We start from the raw sequence: 26,032 nt of genomic DNA, 5'->3' as shown, positions 1-26,032 counted from the left end.
TATTTAATTAATACAGACATGTCTTTGAGGTGCTGGACTGGATCCTGAATTCTCCTAGTTTCCTCATATATGGCTACAACTGTCCAAACTAATGTATCCGATTTTCTCCCATCCTTCTGACTCGGAATCATTCAGAACTAAAACTTCCCTTTTCCAGGATCTGTGCAAGCTAAAGCTGAACAGTCGCTATAAACATCAGAGAAATCACCACAGCATCTTATATAAACAATCTCCATGCCTGTTGCTCTGTGGGCCACTCAGAAAGATCACCAGTGACATTCGAACAACAAAGCAGGAAAATCTGACAAATTGCCCCTGCCTGCCCTCACTCTATCTGAAGGTGCTTTGAGCCTGACATCTAGAAATCTTGACTCACTGCCTTCAATACTCAGAAACTAGAATTATATTCTGCTCCAATCATTAACCATTACTTTTCTTTTTATTCTGTAGAAATGCCTATTAAATATTCTTCTATTGCTTGTACCACATTTGTGTACTTTGGTAGCCCACCTGCAAGAGTATCTCCTGAAACTGGACACAACTGTTTAACTGAACTGACCTATTCCGGGGACCAAGAGACTGATTGACCAAGATGGAGAAATCTACCAACTCAGCTTGTAAGCTGGACTGAATGAGTTCAGAACAAGTCTCCTCCAAATGTGCCACTTTGACATATGCATCACTTTGAGTTGAAGTCAAATAAGGGCTAAAAGACTCAGAGCTTTTACCTCCCCCTGCGCATAGAAGAATTTAGATCAGGGCTTGGTCCAGGGAGAGAGCAATTACCAGAAATAACTGCAAAGAATATCAGCCAGGTGTGGTAAGCTGGGCGGAAGCTCAGCAGGACCTGGAGATCAAATTCCTCTCTGTGTCTCATTGTCTTCGTGTGGCCTGTCAAACATTTATTTACTGAATGTTTGCTCTTCCCACCTTCCTGTGAATTGTCTTCCTCCCCTTTGAAGCCCCAGGCCCCTACCCTCTTCTTCTTCGCTCAGACTGGCATATAAGCCTCAGAGTTACCTTGACGACTGTGGGTCTCATATTTTTATGAGGTCCCCATAAATACGTAATTACATTTGTTTTGCTCCTGTTCAGCCATCTTATGTTAATTTGATTATTAGATCAGTCAAAGAAAAAGGAGAGTAGAAGAAAAAAGTTTCCTCCCCAACATTACTTTCCCCAGTTCACTGAGCCAGAACTCAAGCTCACTCAGGTGAGGCCAGGATCCTTGTTGTCTTGATTCAGGGCTCAGTGTTCTTTCCAAAAAGCTGGGCTGTTGCCTTGAACTCAAAAGCTAATGTCAGCAGCCAACACCCTCAGCATCTTCCCCCTGAATGTTCTGGGGCAGACAGAAACTAAACAAAATAATCACACAGGTACAAAAAAGAGTCCGTTTGACTTTATCAGAAACATTTTCTGACTGCATGCTCTGTATGCTAGGTGCTGGGGGGAAAGTCAGAAATGAATAAAAACACAGTCATCGCTTTCATGCAAATTAACATGTAATAGACAGAGACGGAAGAATGAAGTGTTGACACTAATAAGAGTCATAGGAAAGACTGTGTTTTTTTTTTTTTTTTTTAGGACGGGCCGCTGCAAACATCAAACCACAATGAAACAAAGGCTCCAGGCCATCCCACCAAGCTCTCCTTCCCCAAACCAGCCCTCAAGGTTAAGACCCGTACAGGAGGCTGACATTAGCAAAAGGAAGAGGAAAGGAGTCCCTATTCCTTGATAATCTCATCAGTGCTTACAAGGATGCTAGAATGAAGCTACTATTAATTGTTTTTGTAGAGATAAGGTGTCTGAGGCTCCAGGAGCTTCAGGAATATGTGTCTGAAGATACCAACCTACTACTTGCAAATGCAGGATTTAAACCCCTCTTTGGCTCCAAAGCAGATGCGCTGCCTGCTACCCGGTACTCCCTCTTCTACTCCCTCCATTCCCTAGATGCATCTCCCAGCAAAGGCTTTGCCCATGGGTCTCATCTGGTGAGTGATTGATGAGGATTTCTGAGTGATGCCAGCCCCTCCTCCAGGCCTGGCCCGGCTGCTTTGCCATTCCAGAACAAACACACGTTTGATCTACGCGGCTACTTTCTTGCCATGAAAGGATGTGTTTCCCAAGTGACCTCTTCCTTGGTAGTTGGAGAGAAAGTGTGATAAAAAGCAAAAGCCGTATCCTTTGAAGATAATTCAAACATTGGCCCATAGATACAATAAAGTAGCTAGAAATGCAGTGCAGGCTACAAACAACTCCACATTAAAGGCATCTGTGTTTAATAAAACTAATAAATCAAATGCTCTTAGGAGGCACCTCCCCGCTATGTTTTAGACTTATAATTGGTGCACGTGGATAATATAAGAATAAAAGGCATTGAGTCAGCAGAGAGACTACTAACCTCTGATATGCTCCTCAAGTATTTCTAAGATTCTCTCCATGATTTGTTTGGAGAAGTTTATCTAAAGTAGAGTCCCTTCCTTAGAAACGTGCCAGGCTACCAATCTATGCCCATAATTGGGGAGTATACCCTCTCTGAGGGAATCTACCAGGACATCAGAAAAGGCAGAGAGAAGGTAAAGGAAAGGTAGGAGAAGGGAAAAATAAGTATACTAACTTGTTGTGCATCTCATACAAGCACTTTCTATGTATTTTCTGATTTAATCTTCACAACAAGATGTGAGATATGTGACATGGTCCTCTTATTACAGGTGATAAGACATATGTCAATTAAATGACTTGTCCAATCACAGAACTGGTTGACCCCCAAGCCAGTGAAAGATGAAGTGTGGCATATTCAGCCTTGAGAAGATGGACTAAGAAAACAACTCTTATAAACTTGTAGGTCAGTGTAAGATTGCTCCTTAAAGAATGGAAACCCACTTGCATCAGATCAGAAGAGAACAAAGGATGTAGGGCTAGGTACAGGAGGAATCTGCCACAGGCATCTCTGGGGGCTGTTGGTTATAAAAGGAAGTGGTAGAAATTCCGTTCTCATGGGAAACCCAGACCTACAGATAGCTTGGTGCAGTAATGTTGTCAAAAGGACATTTGACAAGGTCCATGCCCAGGCACTGGCACTTAAAAGGAGCATGACTTTCAGCAAGGAACCACCTCTCTGACCTTCAATTTGCTTTGTAAAATAGAAATAGTAGTAACTAATTTGAAGTATTTGGGGAAAGCAGTAAGTGAAATGATGTATATAAAATACTTGGTAACACTAAATGCTATCAGGCATAAGGATTGTTACGACTCCACCTTTCTGAAACTATTAAAATATAATACAGCACAGAGACAGAAGGATGGACTAAATGACTTACTGTGGCTCCTTTTTACCAGCAGAAACAGATTATTCAAAGCTTGGGAGTGAAGTCAAGCTGCTTCCAGGGATCATTAGGTTTATAATTTTCAGAAAACCTCAGCCTAGAATAGAGGTTGCTTATTCCTCCCCCACCCCAGTGAAAGGTTTCAATGACATATTCAGCTCTGTCTCTGCTGCAGAGTGTGTGAGCTACAGAACAGGTCAAGGTCAGCTTGCTTCTGCCAGGAAGGAAGACAATTTGGAATTGGAGTTAGAAGGTTGTAACACTGATGGGAATTCATGATTTGGGGCTACAAGAAATTGTCTTTTTGCCTCAGAGCCACTTAATGCCATGGGATTCCAAGCCCCCCTCTTAGAAGCCAACTTTATAAAAAAGGAAAGAAAAGAGAAAAATCTGTGGCCTTCATTCGTATAGCAGATTGATTAGTTAGGGACAGATTGCTTGAAGTCTACTCCCTACTCTTGCTAAAATTTACCAGATACACACTAAGTTCATCTGTTAGTCAATATTGTAAATAGTTATCTCTTTTCATTAAATGATAGTACCAATCTTTAATGATCAGTAATATACAATATCAGTTTTGTCCCTTGTATAATGTCTACCCAATGGACTGTGCAAGCTGGTGGGAAGGGATAGGCTAAAAAAATTTAAGAACTAGGCAGATGTAGAAGAAAATAGAAACTGATACAGATAAACTTAACATGATGAATTATAATGACAAAGCAATCGGAGATCTTATCTGCCATGTGTTCTAATGGCGAGAAGCCCTGAGTATGTCATAACTAAACCCCTAATCTCTCAATAGTCCCATCAAAGAGCCTTCTGATTTTTTATGGGATAATATTTTTGACTTTTTTTTGAAAGAATTTCGATATCATTTTGATAAACTTTCCCATGCAAATCACCAAAAATCCCTTACATGACTAATTAAGTCACCAGAAGTGACTGCGTTTATTAATAACCTTGCAGATTAAAGGGTAAATTAGCATTAATCTGGCAGAGGAAAGACAGTCCTGGATGGGAGACTTCAGCTCAGACCACACAAGGGACCACCAAAAGGTTTTCTCACACAACTCCTAGCATCTTGCAAAGCCTGGAAAGCTGGGTGTGGCAGACTGACTCAACCATCTTCTCTAGTACTGGCAATTATTGGAGGCCTCATACAAAGTCCTGTGTTCAGTAGTGGGTGGCAGGTATTTACTTTGCCCTATACTTTCCCTCAAGGAGCTTACCATCAAGATGAGAAGACAGGACTATGTCTCAAGTCACAAACAGAAACCCAAGTTTTGCCTGATTCAAGGCCCCATGAGTATTACAGGTAGTGAAAATTATACAAATTTAGAAGAGGAAAAATCACTGTGACAGAGGAGTGAGCAAGGAAATTTCGAAAAGGTCTAGTGAGGACTCATTGACCCTCTAGCAATCTGTTCGGTATTTTGTTAGCTTTGGGCAAAATGGACTACTTGTAGAACAGTATTGTAAAGCCAATTATCTCAGTGTTCCAAGGAATTTCCTCTCCTCATCTTGGACATCTGGCCCCAGTTTTAGCAACAGGAATTTCAATGCCTACAAAAGCATATCATTTGGTATAGCACTGGATTTTGAACTTGAATTTAACTGTTCACATGTAATATTGTTATCCCCTTGCATTGTGACGCTATTTCTATTTTTTACAGTATTCCCATTTGGGGACTATTTTGTCTTTATAGGATTTCTGAGATAAAACAGAAATAATTAACCTCAACTTATACCTGAAGTAACTGAGGTCCAGAAAAGTTGTTCAAGACCACCCAAAAGTCCAGAGCAGAGGCAGGCCTAAGACCCAAGCGCTTCCATTTCCTCATCCAGGGAGGGAGATGAATGTGCCAACTACAGTTCTGTGGCATCAAGGCAGTGAGGTGTGATTGATGTCTATTTGCCAAGTGTCCACAGATCCTTGTCTTATACACATTATAAAAGAGCAACATACTAAGCTAATTAGTACAGAGGAATTTCCTTGAAGACGGCATTTCCATTAGAAACTCTCTTCAGAGGATCCCCAAGCAGCAGGTGGCTCTGTAAAGCCAGCTTTTCCTGCAGTGCAGAAACCATAACCACAGCTTGGCCACTCATCTCTACCTCAGAACAGAGACCTGAACACAATGAGACATTGCTTTCAACCCCCAGAGAGTTGGGTTGTGGAATGAATATCTGCCTCTTTCCTGCTCCACTGAAAATGAATCCAAGCTTTAATTCCAACTAGAGTTGGGCAAGGAATTTAATTCCAACTCTGGACAAAGAATATGATGTGGGAGAAATCAATGCAGAATTCCAGGAGTGATGGGGACAAGAAGGCAAGCAATGTTCACTGACTGTATACAATGTTCCAGGAAGCTTTTACAGGTATCCCAGCATTTAATATTCAGCACACCCTATAAGGTAAGGGCAGTTGTATTCTTCAAATAGCTGAGGAGGCCTTGCAGGGGTTAATGAATGTGCTTCAGGCCACCAGGATAGGAAGTGGCAGGTTCTCAACCTGCACTCAAGTATGTCTGACCAAAAGCCCATCTTTTTGACCTTCTCAGTTCTAAGTCAAGCCAGTCAGTGAAATGAAGCTGAGAAAGAATGGAGTCAAGTCTTAGAGGGAGAGCTGGCTCTCACCACACTTCTCCAGAGGAGGACGGCTACTTAACGTATGGGACCCATTGCAAAGTGGAAATGCAGGAGCCCTAGTTCAAAAATGACCAAGAATTTTAAGACAGGGACAGAAGAGAATCAAACCAAAAACAGGAAACTTCTGAATCCGTTCAACTGTTCAGGTCCTATGCCCATGAAGCGGGCCCCGCTAAGTCCAGGACACAACAAAGGTGACAAGGAAAGAGTCTTGGAATTGGGGGTAAATCTGAAAATATAGTCCAGTGGTAAGAAAAATGGACCAGGGGGTCCTCAGATGCCTTACAGCCATTGTGGGCTGCTCATCACATTTGTGCACACACACACACACACATACATACACACACAGAAGCACACGCACTGCCTGGGGGATCTCTCAGATCAAGACCGATAAAAATTACATGGCAAGGCCCTGGGGGCAGTTGTAATCCCTTTTCTAATCTCAGGAAGATTCGAAATAGCATCCTGGTGACACAGGGAATGAGAGAACATCACCCCTATTGCAGCTGTCACTTGTATCTGCAGTCGGGTGAATTACAGAGATTAGCCACGTCCAAGAATTACTGCACTTTTTGCATGGGTCTGTGCGTGGCCCTTCTTAAGGTGGAATTGCTCAGGTTTGCATTCAGGCTCTGGGAAAGTTTAGGAAGTTCTGTGCTGCCACCCAGTGTTCAGAGCACAGGCCCAGGAGAAGCTGCTGAAAGCTGGGCAAACATCCGAGATTTTGTGGGGCTGCAGCCCTCCCAAGGCTACAGAGAAGGAGGCTGTCAAGCTTTCACAGGCCCCAGGCCACCTTATTTTAGGGCTCACATCCTACATCACACCAAAGATACTAAAATGGACCCACATCCCACTAAATAAATTGTCATGTAACTAACTATCTAAGCCTTGAGTTGCTTTTGAGTAGATTGACATGTTACGTTTTGTAGTTAAGTTAAACATTTATTTTGATTTTGTGATTTTCTTTTTAAATTATGGATCCAATGTGTGGGTTTTGGGGATGCAGGGGAGCTTTTAAACATTAGCCTACATCAGAAATATTTGAAAAGCCCCTAGACCCTGGGCTCAGTGCCCTTAGTACCTATGAATAGGCATGAAAACAGAGGAATAGCCCAGAACAAGAGAAAACACACGGCATATTGGATTTGATCTTCTCTAACAGCCTATGCCCACCAAGCACTAGTCCTGTTGTTACGTCCACGTAAAGTGGCAGCCTCAGTCTGTTGAATTTATCTAAAAGAGTCATAGGCAAACCATGGCCCGGATCTACTCCAAGATTTCACTGTTAAATTAACAAAAATGAAAGAAAACAAAAACCCTGGTCAGCTTTCCAGCCCAGCAAAACTGAAGGCCCCTACGCCCCACAGCAATGGTTTAGGAGCTGAAAGGCAAACAGGCAACAGGCCTTGAGGCTCCTGAGCCCATGAATCCCCCTGGAGGTGTGGCGAGTGACTTTAAAGCACACAGAATTATGAGCAGTAAAGCGCCCTGGCAGAGCTCCTGTAGCAGAGACCAAACATGCAGATATGAATCCCCTGCTCCTTCCACCTGGCCGTGCCTCTGGTTAACAGGGTCAGCCAACTCTTCGGTATGGGAGCACAGGTGAGAAACCAGAGGAGGCAGAAATGACCAGCTTTTGTGTAACTGAAGATCAGAAAAAGAGGCAAGGAGTCCAGGCTGCTGAGCTCATACTCTACCCCCCTGCTCTCTGGCAGAACTGAAGTGAATCCATTTTGGCCACCGTATGGACTGCACTTCACAATGCTGCACATTTGTGGATTTAGGATTTCTATGGATTTAGGACATGTGGATTTTTATTCTGTGAAATAATCTTTTTTTTAACCCCTTTGCATTACTTATTCTTTCAGCCGTTAAATTTTATTTTCAACCACACTGCTCAAGACCCTATTTCTCCCATTAACTACATGTGACTGCATTTTACTGCAAGCCTCTCTGACCCAGCCTGTACAGAATTACGGGATCATACAATTTAGCGTTGGCAGGACCTTTATGAGTAGAACCTAGCTCCATCCAGAGCTGGGGTCTTCTTTGCAACACTCCCGATCCAGTAGGAGCTCTTTCAGACTTACTTACCTGCTCAGGAGAGAAGTTGTAATTCTCTGAAGCACTCTGCTTCCTATAAGTCATGAAGAAATACACTTGCAAAGGAGTTTTCCTTCTACTATCCATTTAAGATTTAAACTAAGGTGAGTCAGTGATGCTGAGCCTGGGGTAGGCATTTAACACTTCTCTGCTACAGGCCCCAGTGGGAGCCCTAGGTGGCCACTGGGGACTCCACAGTGAACTGGCAACATTCTACAGAGAGATGACACAAGGAGCCAGCCCCACTCCTTCCTCTCCAAACACCTCCAAGGATTCCACAGTCTGGTACAAGAAGTTTGTCTATGGGCTTAAGAGAAAATTGAGCCAAGAAGCCCACGGCAAGCCTCTTTCTTGCACTTGTGCTACAGTTGTTCTGAGAACCTGGAACTCTTCTTTGTAGATATCATCAACAGCCTTCTTAAAACATCTGAAACCAGGATCCTACAGAGTCCTACGTGTTTACACCAGCACATGTCAAGTTCTAAACGACCATTCCATGGCACAACAAAAAATATTCTGAAAGCCAAGTGTAAGGAGTGGGATTCTTGTTTTGGAGGGAAACTCAGTTTACCCATAATTCTGCACTTTCCAACTTTAACTGTGGCCTAAACCAAAAGGTCCCCCCCACCCCCAACTACTACCCCTTCACACAGCAGGGCCCAACTGCCAGCAGCATTTTACGGACTGTACTAATTTCCCCTGGCTACTGTAACAAATTACCACAAACCTAGGGGCTTCAAACAAGAATTTGTTCTCTTATAGTTCTGGAGACCAGAAGTCTCACTGGGCTTAAAAACAAAGTGTTGGCAGGGCAGCATTCCTTCTACAAGCTTTTAGGGAGAATTTGTTTCCTAGCTTTTTCCAGCGTCTAGATGTCTCCCGCATCCCTTGGCCCCTGGCCTCTTAGCCTCTTCCTCCATCTTCAAAATCATCCTCATAGCATCCTTAGACCTTCAAGACTCTGATCATGCTGCCTTCCTCATATAAGGACCTAGCGATTACAGTGGGCCCACCCAGGTAATCCAGGGTAATTTTTCCACCGCAAGATCCTTAACCATATGTGCAAAGTCCCTTTTGCCATGAAACCTCACAGATTCACAGGTTTTGGGAATTAGGACATGGACATTTTGAGAAAGGGATCTTTATCTTGCCTACCACATGTGTGGTATCACTTGTTTATTTTTTAACACGAGTAATCCATGCTCACTTTTAAAAATATGGAAAGGTTTTTAAAATTAGAAAATGCAGAATATGACCACTTTTAAAATACCACCATTTTGTTTTTTTAAAAAAAGAAGCCCAACTAAGTATTCTCTAACACACTTTTCTCACTTTACAATATAATGCAATCATCTTCCCACATCAACAGATGCAACTCTATCAGCATTTTAATGACTGTACAATGTTCTATGATGATATCACACTAGAATTTTTGAACGTGTAGGTTGTTTCCAGTAGACCAATAAGGATGACAGAATATTCCTGTTCATGCATATCTGTATATTTGCCTGATATTTTCTGAGAACAAGTTCCCAGAAATGTAATTACTGGGCCAATGGCTGTGGCTGCTTTTGAGCCTCAAATACATATGGTCAAAGTGCCTGGAAGGAAGTGAGCGTCAGCTCATTGACTGTCCCACAGAGCAGACCATTACCCCACATGCCCAGAACTCTGGCAAGGATCAGACCTAATCCCTTACCAAACTGAAAGACTGACCGAAATCCCATAATTGTTTTAATTCGTATTCCTTTGATCACCAGTAAGGTTGGACATTTTTCACGTATTTATATTGTTTTGTAACTTGCCCCCATTACATACTTTTTCTATATTAAAGTGCCTGTGTTTTCCTAGTATTAATAAATCTGTATGTCAATCCTGTGTCATATTTGTCATGAATAATTTTCTAAGTTTGATGTGTTTTTTTATTGATTTTTATTGCACGGAGGTTTTCGATTTTCTTTTTTGTCATTAAATCTGCCTTGTTATTTGTAGCATCTGCCTTTGGTTTCATGCTTAGTATCGTAGCGTTGTAGAATCACAAGCCTCACCCACACTAATATTACATGAATATTCTCTGGTGGCATTGTTTTGCCTAAAATATATGTTAGTGTCATTTGCTAAAAGGATTATGTCAAGGCAGCCACTCAAAGCAAGAAGATGCGGCTCCCTGTGGGGCGGACATCAGGCTCCAAGGAAGGGCAGGTTGCGCAGCTGTGTCCAGAGACTTGGCAGCAATGTCTCCAAGCGGGGTTGTACTTGGCGTCCTGATTCACTGTAATTTTTAAGCCAAGAGCAGAGCCTTCAGAGAGAGAGAGAGCTCTTACCACCTCTTCCTATGTAGTCCAGATAAGCATGACTCAGCTCTAGCTTTCCATGGAGCAGTCTGATTTCATTTTCCTTATAGCTTCCTTCCCCTGGTCTTTGGGGCACTGAGATGTGGGCAGAGATTTCGTGAGAAGGGGTCCAAGCCTGTGGAGTTCTTAGCTCTGGATGGGCTCCCTGAGACTACAGCCGAGGAAAATCAGGGAATGAAAGGTTTCCGAAAGTAGAAGTTGAAGAAGTGACTGCAGAAGACCCCTGGACTACTGCCCTCTGCTCAGGGGGAGATGGTTCTGTGTTCGTACCTCACCTGGAGGGGTAGCTGTGGACTCATCCAGCAAGTGTTTCCTGCTGAGCTTGGGCCGGGGCCAGGTGGAAGCGGGGAACCCAAGCTGGCATGGAGGGGACTCTACTTACCAGACAGGTTTCACTGTGCTCTGTGCATCTAAACATTTAGATGAAAGTACTATTTTCCTGAAAATCTAAGTAACAGAACTTTCCATTGAATAGAGGAATTATACAGTCAACAGCCTCCCCTCTCCCTAGGTCTGTAAAAGCATGTGGGAGTAGAGAATCCACTGTGGACAAAGCCCCATTGCTAAGGCTATCCCTCATTAACGCAGGAAAGCGGACCACACCTGCTTTTTAGTCCATTTACTCAACAAGCAGGGCTTGAGGGCTTGATTCCACACCCTTGTTTATTCTGTTCCCTCTGCCGCTAGCCTGCCTTCCTCTGCACCCACCTCGTGAAATCGTGACTGTCCAAGGCCCCAGCTCACACCTGCCTCTGATTTAAAGCCTTCCTCCACATCTGTCCAGGCCTCCTTTCCTTCCTTCCTCTTCCTCCCTTCAACTCCATCCACCCAGCAGGACGGGATAGTGGTTTTGGAATCAAAGGGACTTGGATCTGAACTGGTTCTTCCACTCAGTCGCTTGTGCATTTGGAACCTTTGGAATGTTGCCATCAGTTCTGACCCTCAGCCTCTTCATCAGGAAGATGAAAATATACTAACCTTCTTAAAGGTGTTGTTCTGCAGATTAAATGGGATCGTGTGTGAGGTGAATAAGTGCAGGTCTCTGGCTTCCATGTGCTTATTTGGAAATAAGCCATAACACAAAACAGTGTTACTATCATAAAAAGGATACAGAATGCTTCAGTGATACAACACAAAGAGTTGTTGTTAACCTGGGGTGAGCAGAACAAGTAAATAGAAGGGAAGACATCGAGCCTCTGGAGGAAGGGTAAGAGTCCACCCGGTTAAGCTTGTGGGAAGGACACGTCTCACTGAGGGAACCCTGTGAGCCAAGGATAAAGGAGCGACAGTCTGACTATGTCCACAGAACAGAAAATAGCAAGTTTCAGCAGAACTACCTAAAAAAATAGACTTTGTTTTTAAGCTTCAGAAACCAAAAGTTTTTGAGCAACAGACTGAATTGATGACATTAGAATTATCTTTAGAAAGATCAGCTTGGTGATTGTGCACAGTACAGTTTTGAGGAGATTCCGTGGCCAGTTAAGAAGGCAATGCAATCATCCATATTGAACAAAAGAAAAACATCCTTAATTCTGAGCCAATAAAACTGATCCACATTTTTGGACCTTGATGGGATGTGAGAAAGATGGACGTATCAAAGATGACTTTTCTCAATGAATTACGCATGGTGAGGCCACTGTGAGGGAAAAGAAACCCTTAGATGACCATTTTTGACATGCTGGAATGGAGATCTGATGAGGAATTAGAAGCAGGAGAATGGAGTTTTAAGAAAATGATTGGCACCCAAGACAAAACTTGGGGTGCGGGGGGTGGGACGAGGAGGAGCATATAAAAGAGATAGTGAAAATTGTGTGAATGGATGAGATACCAAAGATAGAGGATAGGAAAAAAAGGGGACCAAGGACAGAATCTTAAATAATATCTACAATTTAGGGAGTAGAAGCAAGACTAATATAGAGCAATATCACTTCTGCATGGCATATTTTTTCCCCTTCCCTACAATATTCTCTGAGGTTCCCCTCCTTTAAATCCCCATCATTCTTCAAGGGCTAACCCAATTCTTTCAGCAAACAATTATTAATAGCTTGAATTTACTGACCATATATTGGGTGCCAGTCACTGTATTGAGCACTTTACATATATTATCTCTTTCCAATAACCATATGGTGAAACTATACCCATTACACAGATGAGGAATTCCGATTCAGTGAGGTTTAATGATTTGCCAAGGTTTAGCAGATGATAAACCCAGGTTGTCTGGCTCCAAATATCAAACTTCAATTTCATTGTTGTACTGCTTTTAACTAGTCTCCAGTATATTTGGGGTACCATCCAAACATTTTTATTTTTCAACTCCTAGGAGCACCCACTGAGAACCCTGCTATATATTATAGTTGTTAGAGCAAATCTGGCCTCTGTGTTGACAAGATGTGGTCTAATTGCTTAACCCTTGAGTCTAGGTTACCCCTTCTTCAGAAGATAACATTTGCCCTGCAGGGACAGGATCAATGTAAAATAAGGAAAGTGTAGGCCGAAGGCCTATGTGCTATTACCATCAGTTATCATTGCTGGTAGTGGTAGGTACTCTCCCATCTCCGAGTCTATTCCAAATTTTTCCCTGTAAGTCCGAGTTCTCAGGCATCACTCACCTGCGTTGCTCTTTATTTAAGGGGCAGCTCATCTCCAGGAAAGCAGCATTCGACAGGGGACTTACTGGTGGTGGAATGCCAAAGGGGGCTGACTACTCCGGGAGAGGCAGCCTGAGTAGATAAGCCATGTAGCAATCCATGGGATGGTTCCTTTCTTCTTCTCAGTCTGCTCTGCTAACAGTGCCTTGATTTCTGTTCACAGTGGGGGCTGAGTGAGGGACAGTATACTCACATCTCAGCTCCAAGAGCCCATGCCATCTTAGCAGCTGTTGACCCACACCAGCCGACTCTTACCCTTCCCCAGCCAGAACTGATGCATCTGGTTTGCTTACAGTCAGGGCCTCATCCCATTAAAGGAGCGCAATTCCCTCAAGCCTACCCCCTACCAAGACTGTCCCTGGGATTTTACAGCCATCGGCTCCTGCCAAACCCCTGGCCAGGCTCCACTTCCAGAAGGAGAAGGCATATGGACCTTTTTTTTTTTGCCAAAACTGATCAGAGAACAGAACTCAGGTCTCATAAAAACTGCACAAGACCTGCTTCCCTTTCCTTGCTGACGATAAGAAATGAAGCTCGTGCTCGGGGAGCTATCTTTCTTGAAGAAAATATATTTCATTCGGTTCCAACTCCTAACTCTGTCATTGCTCACCTGCTCGAATACCCTGATCACAGAAGCAGAGGGCTATAAATAACTTATAATTGTGTTAAGAATTATATTTTATACACAATAACATCCAGATCTCTACATTGAAATCGATTGATAATTTTTGAACTTTTCTTCCAGAGGTGGAAAAGAATCCACAGCATCTTTTTAAAATTTTAATTACTCACTGAATGAAATCTGAAAGTATTTAATTATTAGATTTATGCCCCAAGATAAGTTCAACGGTAATTACAGGATGTCTTCTTTTTATTCTAATTCCAAATAATTAAATCCCAAAGACACTGAATCATTATGATTATAATGAGAATAAAGGTGTCTTATATTTGAAACCAAAGTTTGGCTTTTTGTTTAACCTTTTTGCACCTCATCATCAAAGGGGAAGGCTTTGGAAAGGAATCTGCTTCAATCTCTCTAATGCTGCTTTAAAACAAAATTAAAAAACATAATTATCTGTAGGAATGCTTTTCCACTGCAATACTGGCAGAGGGAAGGCAAGCCCTGAGCTTTCAGTTTGCTGGAAGTTCCAAGACATGCTGACTTTCCTAATGCCATTTTTCATCCTTGGACACAGGAAGAACTCAGAAACCAGGCAAAAAGATGAAGTGGATACAGTGAGAATAACGGCAATCAAAGGAGAGGATCTGTGAAATAATCCATTTCCACCGCCCCTCAATTTGTCAATCAGTTTTGGGGTAACTTTTTCTGAGCTTCCCCTCATCTTAAGAGGAATGGGTGAAAATGGGTTAGAACTGAGTAGAGGTCCTAGAAGGAGCATCACACGGAATAGAAAATCTAAAGCAAAATTCATAAAATATGATCGCTAACTAAGGCTCAGAAGACATTTAATGCTTGGGGTCTGGCCACAATAATTAATTGGGGGGAAATGTGCCTATCCTTTCCCTGTGTTGAGGAGCCTGTTGTACTTGCTAGGGTGGCTCAAACAGCATAGGAATGGAGTTGAGCATCTGCAGGCATCTCTGTACTGAGAGGTGGGAAGGTGGTGGTTTGCTATTTCTAGGAGGGGTTGCAGGGTGGGGGCTCAGGAAAAAGAGGAGACACACATCTTTAAAAAGTAAATAAGCCGGCCCCAGATTTCATCCCCTGGCTAGCAGCAGGCAGAGAGGAGAGCACTTGCTTATTGAAAAGCATCTGGTGGGGGGGCAGTGAGAGTCTGGGAGGAGGGAAGCAAAAAGCTATCAAGAGAAGGCCAGAAAGCAATCATGATACTTAGAAAAATGTCACATTAAAACCTCCAGCTGCCAGTGGCTGGAGGGAAAAGAGCTCCAGACAATAGCTGAGGGAACAAGTTGAATCTTGCGTTCATTCCTGTGGTTAAAACAAGTCTGTGCGACCACAAGGAAAATTCCATTCCCCACAGACCTTAACTCCCTGCTTACCTGGGCTGCAGGCACTGTTTGCTGAAAGGCTCCTGAGCCAGAACCAGCAATGCACAGAGGCCTAGCGTCCCTCCTGCACCAAACTCCGCCATGTTTATGCCCTCACGTCTTGAAAACTCGCCTCTTTTCCTTTGAGGGTCTGGCTACCACTCTGACTAAAGCACAGGGCCTAAAGCAGGGTTCTGGGGAGGAGCTAAGCTAAGCCCCTTGCCAGCTTGCCAGCCTCCCCACCCCCAACCACCAGCTGCATTTATTTTCCAAATCTTGAGAACCATGGATGTCAAATAAAATGATTCACTAGTTGGCTGTCTTATTGGTGTTTCAGGCTTCAGACGAGACATTTAAGGGGGAACAATCAAGGTCAAGTGATTGTTAAGAACCTCCAAGTCAGGAGGTGCAAAAATATCAGTCTGTGGGCTGCTCATGGTGGGGCGAAGTGAACATGGCACGCTGTGAATGTGAAACATGGTCTTTCGTTTCCTCCTTTGGTGTTTTCACAAGTCTAGCTGACAAGTGGCCTGCCTTCTGGAGATAGTCCAGCCAAATATCCCTTTTCCCCATCAATAATCCCAACATCTGCTCCTTTTCATCCCTGCCAGACAAGCCTCAGGTCATTTTCATCTGGTAACTCTCCTATCGGAAGAGGGAGATTATCAAAAATTGCCCTGGGTCCAGGGGAAGATGGAAAAGAAGTGTCCTTCCGTAAACAACCCCTTTGATTCCTGATTCACCCAGGACAGGGAGAAGCCACCCTGAGAGGCATGGGTGTTGGGATCAAGCATGTCTCCCCAGTGAGAAAATGTCACACCAATAATCTAATAGTATAGGAAGGAGGCAAGGGTGGGAAACTAGGGCACTTCCCAGAGATCACAAACTATTTATGTTAAAACTGGGAAAGACCTGTGACTTAACATGTGCTTCTGTGCTCATCCTTAAAAAGCTTTCAGTAAACTCCAATATATGATTAGTAATATGTCAAGAGAGCTATGGGGTTTGATCTGTGTCCTCAGGGAGTTTAGGGCAGCAGTGTGCTTACAAATTCTAACCCGGTCTCTTAGGGTAGAAAAAAAAAGCCCTGTTTTCTAACATTTGCCAATTTCCATGGTGCAAATACTCCCACAATCGTTGATTTTGAAGTAACAACATGAAGAGTCAGGAGGAAATGTGCACCATCAGCTCCTGCTGGCTAAAATGAACTGACTGCAGAACACCAATGGCTTATAGTCTAATACACTGACACAGACAAACGAAGGATACATAGGTGGAATCTCCTGATCAATCGACTACCATCAGGTGGAAAATCTTTAACTAAGACCCAGAGGGAACCGTGTTTTAGGGGTAGCAGGAAAATGACTAAGTGGAGACTGAAAACAGTATCTGTCTTTCCCCCGCTGGCCCCTCAGAAGCACAGTGAACCACCAGAGCCTGTAAAAATCTTGGAGGTCCTCCAGATCCATCCCCCCATCTGGCTCCTTACCAAAAGGGAACTGGGACACATGGGCATGGAATGACTTAGAGAGCCTCTGCTTCAAACCCACAACTTCCCTTAATAGTTTCAGTTTCCCTGCCATTACGCTGGGGTGTTGAACAGAAACCCTGAAATAAATGAGATTGCTAAAAAAGAAAATCAATCAGAATTCTCTGGGGCCCTCCAAGCACCCACAGAGGACAAGCGACTATCTATACAGCTGACAGAAAGTGGGTGGAAGTGTCACCAGCAGGAAGCCACAGACTCTGTCCGAATTTATTATTCGATAACTTGCCCCAGACACAAACTTTCTTGCAGAACAGAAACAAACTCACAGGTCTGTAAGGCTCTGTCTGGCTGCCTTAACCTTTGAATCATTGGTGAGGAATAAGCTCTAAGAAAAAAAGTATATTCCCATGTGAAGAAACCCGGCAATAATTTTCTGGGCGGTAGAACCAGGGCTGCATCTCCTGGGCAGATGAAATGGGATGGCAAAGCCTTTGGGGCTGAGGCTCCAACTCCTTCCTGCCTATAATTCATGATCCCTGAGACAATTATGAGCAATGAAAAGGCGTAAGTCAAAGGAACATCGAGTAAAGCTAGATTTAGGAAAATAACACATTACATTTAAATATCCATATATATTTAATCTGTGTTTAATAATGCAAAGAATACATTAGTCAAGGCTTAGGCAGATTCTGCACTGACGTTAGTTACAGAACAGTCTGGTTCTCTCAAGTTTCCCAGCCTTTGTGCCACAGGGATGAAAACTTCTGGAGGAGTGGAGCGTGTCATTGCAAACCTGGGGCGCTGCAGAAATGCAAATGGAGGGATTGCAGAGGTCACCCCAAAGTCGAGCTTGCTGCAGAGGACAGAACTTGGGGTGAGCAAGAACAATCCAAAGCTTCACTCTCGGGACTGACTGACTCCATTTACAACCCTCTCTGCAAGGCAGGGTAGGAAGCAGAAGGCACCACTGTGGAAGAGCAGGGGGACCAAGGTCACTATGCCAGTTGTTATTTTATCTTAGATCTCCCCTCCTGTCCTTGCGCTTTAATTCTAGACCATCAGATGGGGAATGGCTGCCTGGACCCCAGAAGAGCATCAGAACACGTCCTCAGGGGACAATGTCTAGGTTCTGAGGCTCTTGCTGCCATCTGGAGGGGTCAACCAGGTGAGTGTACTTGAAGATGAAGGAGGAATTGCAGGAATGCCCAGCTATTAGTGCAATCATGCTCCTCCAAAAATTTGGAAAGGGAACCAGTGGGGACACATGCAGTATATGTTAAGGGAAATCTAGGACCTAGAGAGAAGCCATAAGAGGTTAGTCTGCCAACAAGTAGAAAAAATCCTCCTGCTTTGATTGACCATCACCCAATACAACAATCATAAAGCCCCAAATACTTTGGCTTGTCACGACTCCCCCATTTGACTTTGGACAACTTATTCTCTGATTCAAGAGTCCTAGTCTATGTTCTAAGTCACTCATAGCCTCAACTAAGGAGGTCTCTCAGGAGCAGTTATAGAAGGAATGTATCTCAAAGACTATCTTTGAGATATCTGACCCAAAATTCTGAGTTTACAGATGGGAAGACTAAGGCTCCAAGAAGCAATGCAGCTTGTCCAAGGTTACCCAATAAGTAAGCAGGTAGCCAGGATGAAAGTCCAAGTCTCTCACTCCGGGGATCTGTCCACACACAATACTGCCCCTCCTGTTAAACCCTGTTATCAGTTCTGATGGTCTGTAGTAAAGACAGGCAAACATGCATTAAATGCCAGGCACTGTGCTAACAGGCTGAATATGTATTATCTCCCAAAGATTAAATACTAATGTACCTCAAAGGTTTATAGTCAAAAAGAAAGCTTGGCTCTAATTCCAGCTCTGCCATTTCTCCATGTATGATACTGGATTGGTAGCTGTACTTCTCCAGATGTCACTCTGCCCTGTCACCAGTAGAACCTCCCTAGGTCATCCACCAAATCACAGAATGAGTGCCAGTCTAGTCCAAAGCACGAGAAAGAGATAAGGAAAAGGAAACCTAGATCAGGGACGTGTATGCATGTGCCTCTCACAAATGCCTGGGGGAAGCAGAAGTCGAGACATGACCCAACCTATATTCTTGAGGAAGCCACAAAACACCTCAACATCCCCACCTATACTTGAGAACTACTCATCGTAACTTCATTCCTTATGAGAGTCATCCCAGGAGTTGTAACAGTCTAAGCTGCTCCCAGAAAAGAGAGCAGGTACCATTTCCCTGGTTTGTTTCAGCCTTCCTTCCAGGAACCAAGTGCCTAAAGATTTAAATAATCTGCTATTTCCTAATCCCACATAAGGCTCCTCCCTTGGAGGTAAAGCCAAATTAGCCCTTAGTGTCTCTTTAGGTCAAGCACAATGTTGAGGAGCATGCTCATTCTAGCAGTTGGTACTTCAAAAAAACATGAGCTGTGATTCATCAGTCATTTTGAGCCAAGTGTTTTGAATTTGCTCAGGGCAGGAAAATAGCCAGGAGGGTGGGATAGGGAGAGGAGGGGAGCACCCACATAGATGATGGGTAGGAACGATCCAACTTGGTTCCAAAAAGGCAAGTACAGGGGAGAGTCTCAGAGCATATGCTCCTATTCCGTGGTTTCACAGCCAGGAGCCTCCTAAATCATTGTGAAATGGCTGCTTTCTGCCCGCTTCAATCATGTATTACAGGGCATTAATAAATAATGGGAGGTTGTGGACCAAAAGGCGGGAAAACCCAAAGGGAAGGTGATGGAGAGGCATAATTTAACAAGTAAATGAAAGAAGCTATTAAATCATAGTTAAATTATGCTGGCACTGACCAAAAAAAAAAGATTTCCTGCTGCAAAATGCTTTTACTAAAATACTGAAATTTCTCTCCTGGCTGATAGAGGCATCTCACAATCATAAGGATAGGAGTCTGTGGCCTGTGACTCCCATGACATGCTGAGCTTAAGCAGGTGCCCGAAAATGGAAAGTTTCAAGGTGCTTCTCATCCTTTTCCTAAGATAGGTCCACATTCAACAGTTGATGCCCTATGATAGATCTATTGCTAGTGGCCTCAGTAGCCAATTCGCTAATTCTATACCTGTTTCTCTATTGACTCCCATTGGCACACTTTGGGGTTCCCACCTTAGAGGAGGGGTAATTGAGGTTACCAAAGTTGAGGCTTAAAAAGAACTGTTTAGCTGAATATATAGGTTTCTATTTTCTCAAGTACCATCATATCCATCAACACTTTGACATTTACTGTAACATTGTCAAGTAGAAAGTGAACTCTTTCAGTGGGACAGTTATATCTTGTTCATCTTTGTGTGCCCAGAACCCAAAAAACTGAACTTTTGATAAATACTGAGTTGACTGGATGGATAGTTGCATCCATGCACAGTAAGATAGGTGAAAGAGAGAATTCCTGTCTCATGGTTGAGAGGCTCAGAGAGGTTAAGTGACTTGCACAAGACTGAACAATATAGTGTGGGGGTTGTTACCGATAGCCATGCTTTCAGAATCTGAAGCCTGTGTTTTCTCAATACAACACACTGTGTCTCTTCAGGGTCACACAGTAAACTGGATCAGAACCAGTATGCAGGATCCCTGTAAATTCACACAAGCAAAAAACAGACAGATTTTTCTCTAATATTGGGATTGTGTTTTTGACTGTGGCATAGACTCTTGTTGAGCATTTGGACCTTGAAGGTCCCTGTATCTGAAGGAAGTTTTTGGAATCCTCTGGCAAAAGATTCAGACAGAAGCCCAGGCCCTTAACAATAAGGCTCTCATTTTCCTTGTTTCCAGGGATGTTCACTATGGTCTTGCCAGGAGAACTTGCTGCTATACAATTTCTCAGACATGCTTGGGCCCCAGGCCCCAGAGGGAGAAGCATGAGTATCAACATGCCAGGGGAGGACAGTCACAGCAGGACAGGCTTGTTTGGACAGGCGGGCTTAGTAGTCTGGCAGGGTGTGCAAGACATCCGCACAACCCTGCATTTTAAGAAGGAGCTACTTGGCAAACAGACCGGGCAGCTAGGGGATAAGTCTGTCCATGGCTCTTGAAGGGTCAGGGGGACAGATGTTTGTTCTAAAACCTTTCAAGACAGTGGAGTGACCTCTGAACCTCTCTCCAGACAGTGGTAGCTCAACAAAACCATGTCTGCTTAGAAGCATCTTCAGATTAGAAGAGAAGACAAGAAGTTGACTTCAGAGGCCTGGACTCACTAGCAGGAAGTATGCTAGAGCGGGAAGAGACTGCAGCGGGTTTTTGGCTCGGAGAGAACCAGGCCCCAGCACTTTCAACCCACTACCTATGTAATTTTAAGCAAGTTATCTAACCTCTTTGAGCCTCAATTTCTTCTTCTTTTAAATGATAATATTTGAACCTACTATATCAATTCATATTAATTAGACTCAGCTACAAGTGACAGAAACTCTGAAATTCAATGGCATAAGCAACATGTTAAAGGGAACAAAAATAATCTGGATGCAATTAGTTTTAGCTCCACAAATCTTCAGGGTTCCTTTTACTGGGTTTCTTTGTCTTCCTGCAATACATACTTTCACCACATGGTTCAAGATGGCTCTGCAAGCTTCAGGCACTTTGTTCAAAGCCCAATCATCAGCCACAAGGTGAAAACACCATCCCCTCTTTAAGAATATTTCTTAGAAGTTGTACCTAATCCTTCCTTTTAATAGTCCACTAGCCAGCACCTCATCACATGGCCACATCTCTCTGCAACGGGTCTAGGAGATTTTGTTCTTATGCCTAGTGTCCATGTACCCAGCTGAAACTCAGAGGTTCCATTTCTTATTAAAAGGAGAGAGGAATATCAGAGAGACAGTCTCTCATGTCTCATTTACAGAATAAAATGAGGCGATAGTTGTAAATCACCTCCTTCAAAGCCTAAGCATGTAGGCAGCACTCAGTAGAGGCCAATGATGGCTATGGTAAAGGTTGATGCACCCTCCACCCAGGAAGAGATTTCTGCAGGATATCTTAGCAATGCCCAACACTTACTTCATCCAGGAATACCATGTAATCCCATCAGATTTATCACGGATATCAGAGAGTAAATCCCAGTAAAGTCAAATAGTGGACTTGGAGAGGCTCAGAGGAGAGAAAGACGGCGAACAAAGCACTGCTGAAGGACTCATGACAGACGGATTAAGGGAGCTGAGAAGACTTCAGCTAGCAGGCGGGGTTCCTCCAAGGTGCCATCTCTGTTTTATCAGTGACGGCTCCCAAACTGTGCTTTCCTCCATGGACCACAAAGGCAAAGAAAAAGATCTGAAACAAGGAGAGAGTTGGGTGATACTCAGGGATCTCACGTATATAGGTTTTTATGCAGGAGAAAGACATGGAGGAGGTGAGGGGGGTACAGTCACTTCACAGAAGAACTCTTTTACTAGTACCTTGTGGATATCCAGGAAGTATTGCTACATAGAATAAACGGCAGTCTTGCTGGAGGAATATGGGTGTGAAGAATACAGTAGTCAGGGCTCTCCAGAGAAATATAACCAATAGGATACAAACACATACACACATAGACATTTATTTTAAGGAATTGGCTCATACAACTGTGCATACTGACAAGTCCAAAATCTGCAGGGTAAACCTGCAAACTAGAGTTCATGTTGCAGTGTGAGTCCAAAGACTGTCTGCCACGGCCTAGAGAATTCTGTCTTCCTTGGCAGAGGGCAGCATTTTTCTTAAATCCTTCAACTGATTGGATGAAGCACACCCACACTATGGAGCATCATCTGCTTACTCAAAGACTACTGATTTAAATGTTAATCTCATCTAAAAAATGCCTTCAAAGCAACATCCAGACATGTTTGGTCAAATATCTAGGTACCAGAGTCTAGCCAAGTTGACACATAAAATTAACCATCAAGATCTTCAGCTTCTTATCCAGAAATAGAACCATGTTTGGATGGGGACCTCTTTTTGTTACAGGTTTCTTTGCTTAAAAAGACTTTAATAGACAAAACAAATTGATTACCTCAAACAAATACTTGGAACTATTTTAAATGCAAAAGAAATGTATCAATGAAGGACTTAGGCTCCAAGAATAAGTAATGTGCTTTCATTTCAGAGTCAAAAGATTAAATTCAAAAGCAGAAGGCAGAGAGTTGGGCCTTCAGACTAAGCAGCATGGAACAAACTACTGAAATGACAGGAAATGATTAAAGCCACAGGAGACAGCTGATGAAGAACCCTTTCAGATGAAAAGTCTGTTATTGACCAAAGCAGTAGATGGATAGTTCAAAGAAATTAATTGAGTTATTGCCCTCATTGCTCCCAGTGGAACCATAATAGCAGGTGGTGGAGGTATAGTGGGTGAATGAATATGTTGAAGTGTGCTAATATTTCTATGTTTATTTGAGGCATACTTAAATGGAAGAATAGGGAGGAGAAAGGCAAGAATATAAATATTTTAAGAAAGATTTATTTTCTTGAAGGAAAAAATAATGTACAAAACTGAGGAAATCTCAATGCCCATCTTTTTTCTATGAACAGCAAAAGAGATGAGAACCTACAAGTGATTTGAGGGATGCTGTGAAGACACCTTATCATCTCCCTTCTCTTCTGGTCATATTTCTTGGAAGACTCGGGGGTCACTCCTTTGGACAGCAGTACTGAATGAGCCGGCACAATGGAGCAGAGACGAGCCCTTGTCCTTTAGGTGCCCCGGGCCGTTTGGATCATGAAGGACTCCTTTAGTGCAACAGCTAAGACCCAAGCAGGGTCCAGGATGTTTCCTCTAAAGCCCAGCCATGATCATGCCTTACTAAGCTCAGAAGACTCCAGGGCCTTCAGAACCAAACGATGTCAGTCCTGTTATCTTTGACCCTCTCAACATGGCCTCACTTTTCCTGAGGCTCTATCTGCTGCTCTTCCCTGGCGCAGACCCAGCACTCCAGCCAAACCTTCCCAGTTCTGGCTGCCTGAACCCCTTCAAGGTTCACCTACCTCTGTCCCTTTGCTTGTGCTGTGTTCTTGATCTGGAATTCTTCTTACACCCCTCAGTCCATCCACAGAGCTTTCCAAACTCAGTACCAGGCGGTCTTCACCATGAAGTCCTTTCTTTTTCATTTTAACTGCAAAAAGAATGCATTTATTGTAAAAATATTCATTCATACCAGGGGAGCATAAAGCAAATGGTTTCTCCACACTGATGGTCCCCACCACTACCGAGAACAACTTGGCCTCTCCCAGATGCCAGGTTTAAGGGTTGTGATCAATTTGGTGTTCAACTAAAGCCCTCTGATACTGCCATTTAGATGAGTGGATAAGATCTGTCCAATCTCTGAAGGGCCCTGGCACTTGTATCCATCTTATGACACTTAATCTTGCTCTGCATTGTGTTATATGTAGACTTATCTTAATTGATCTCCACACTCAAGCCTTTCTTCACTAGAACATAACTCAGTTGAGGGTCATCTATATTTCCCCATCACAGAGCTCAGGACACTTGGCTCAATATTTGGTTTATCTCATCAAACCTCTCTGAGCAACTGTCCAGGGCCTTGCTCAGGTAAAGATCAAGGAGAAAACACACACACACACACACATTTGGGGACCTGCAGCTTAGTGACCTTTCTATCCCACCGAGAAGCAAACAAAAAAACTGTTGCAGATTCGTTAGATACTAACTACATAGAATAGATCCCAGCTCTGTGCTATTTGTGCTTAACAATTGCTTACCAAAAAATATTTACAAGCACTTACAAAGCAATCATCAAATATGAATAAGGCACTGAATTCAAAATGGAGGAGGGGACAACAAATGAAAAGGAATGTCAGTGAAGGGGTTAATTCTGAAGGCTTTTTCAGAGCTCTTTAAAGGAGTGTGAAGGGAGCTGCTAGTTGGAGCACCTGGGATGTTATTTATGATTCACTGAAGGCTGTCAACAGCATTCTTCCAGAGAATACCACCTGCGAGGGGAAGTCATGAAAAGGGGAGGCACTGTGACACTGGAATGAATAAAGCCTTCCAGCTTCTAGTTTGATCCCTTTGACCCTGGAGATGCATTTTTTTTCTGTTGATCTGTCTTGGTCCTTAGTCATCTACTATTTATATATTTTCAACGAGTGCAGCATATACACAGTAATGGGTTAACCTACCAAGTTGACACGTCCTCACTGGCAGCCAGAGCAACTGAGAGCCCAAATGTCCTCATCTGTGAAATAGGAATAAGAGCACCTAACACATAGGTCTGGTATGAGGATGAAATTTAACTGCATTTACAATCCAGCTCAGTGGGTGGCACAAAGCAAGTGTTCAATGAACAGGAGGTATTTTTATTGTTAGGTCCATTATCTCTATCTAGAGTACAATCATCGTCGAGAGAGGGACAGCACATCTGTTCCCCTGTACTCCCAGAACTTAGCCAAGTACCTACATGCCTTATAAGAGCATTCGCTGACTACTACCCAGTTTCCTCCCTCTGCTTGAAGAACTCTGCTCCCAAAGGAGAGGCAAACACACAGGTTCCTATGCCAGCTCACTCTGGAAGCAGCCAACAAATGGGAGGGGTGGGCAGAATGTACCCCCCACAGATCTTCAAGGTGGTTTAAAGCCAGGTAGGGGAGGAAAGAGAGCATCAATGTAAACAGGAGTAAATGACCGAAGCACCTTCCAATAGACCGTGCAAAGGCTTGAAACACATTGTCCATAACGCAGCTTCTTTAGTCTACTCAAGATAGGGTTAAATAAGTAAAGAGAAATTTTACATTTTGTTCCATGGAAAGTTTTTGTGAAATATGACATCTTGTGCAAGAGGCCAACGCTGTAGCTCGTGAGAAAATATGGCTATGAGGCGATGATCTGACATCGTGAGAGAACTGAGCTCAAAACTTTGCATTGATCCTAAGGAAAAGAATATTCCCACCAAAGTAGAGATGAATATGGATGATGTGTGCCAGTTTCCTTGGGTTTTACAATGCATATTTTCATACCAAATCTCACTCTATGTTAGGGAAGATGAGATTAATATTGAAGCTCTGTCTGAGATCTCATCTATAATACCTTCCTCATTTCCTTTAGTGGTAGAAATAGAGCTAATCTCTGTCTTTCAAATTGTTGTTTTGCATTTTTTGATCTGGGAGAATTAAACTGAATTAAATGGGTCTGGAGTGGTTATTAGAACCATTAAATTAGGCATAATGGACATAAATAGGAAAACATTTACATAAGGAAATCAAAGCTGGACTCACATTTTTATCCAGTGTTCTGATCTCTATTGGAGTTGTGACAAAGGGAATTTAGCTGAGTATTTCTTAAGATGGTACATATAACAGTAAATGCACCCCCTTAGATACATATATAAATCAACATTCCTTTTGCTGAAAGGAAAAACTATCCCCCCCCAAAATGTATCTTTTCAAATATTTATACGCATATTTTCCATTTGGGTCCTTATTTGAATTTTATTCTCATTTAGAATACAATC

General features: G+C 43.1%; 1 long non-coding RNA gene across 3 annotated transcripts in view; it reads right to left on the bottom strand.

The window, feature by feature from the left end:
• The window catches only part of LOC140844485 (uncharacterized), a 180,859-nt gene that overhangs the window by 112,900 nt on the left and 41,927 nt on the right, over positions 1 to 26,032 (bottom strand). For 2 of the 3 annotated variants that reach the window (XR_012122884.1, XR_012122885.1), the window contains exons 3-4: positions 23,550 to 23,677; positions 33 to 21,863 (exon numbers count right to left, since the gene is read on the bottom strand). This is a non-coding gene — a long non-coding RNA (uncharacterized lncRNA). Of the gene's footprint in view, positions 1 to 32; positions 21,864 to 23,549; positions 23,678 to 26,032 lie in introns of those variants that run through there. The other variant, XR_012122886.1, reaches the window with a different exon arrangement.

The sequence above is a fragment of the Manis javanica genome, chromosome 11 (assembly GCF_040802235.1).
Source record: "Manis javanica isolate MJ-LG chromosome 11, MJ_LKY, whole genome shotgun sequence".
NCBI classification, from domain to species: domain Eukaryota; kingdom Metazoa; phylum Chordata; class Mammalia; order Pholidota; family Manidae; genus Manis; species Manis javanica.
The sequence above is the reverse complement of the archived record's forward strand: the minus strand, read 5'-3'. Positions and strand labels throughout refer to the sequence as shown.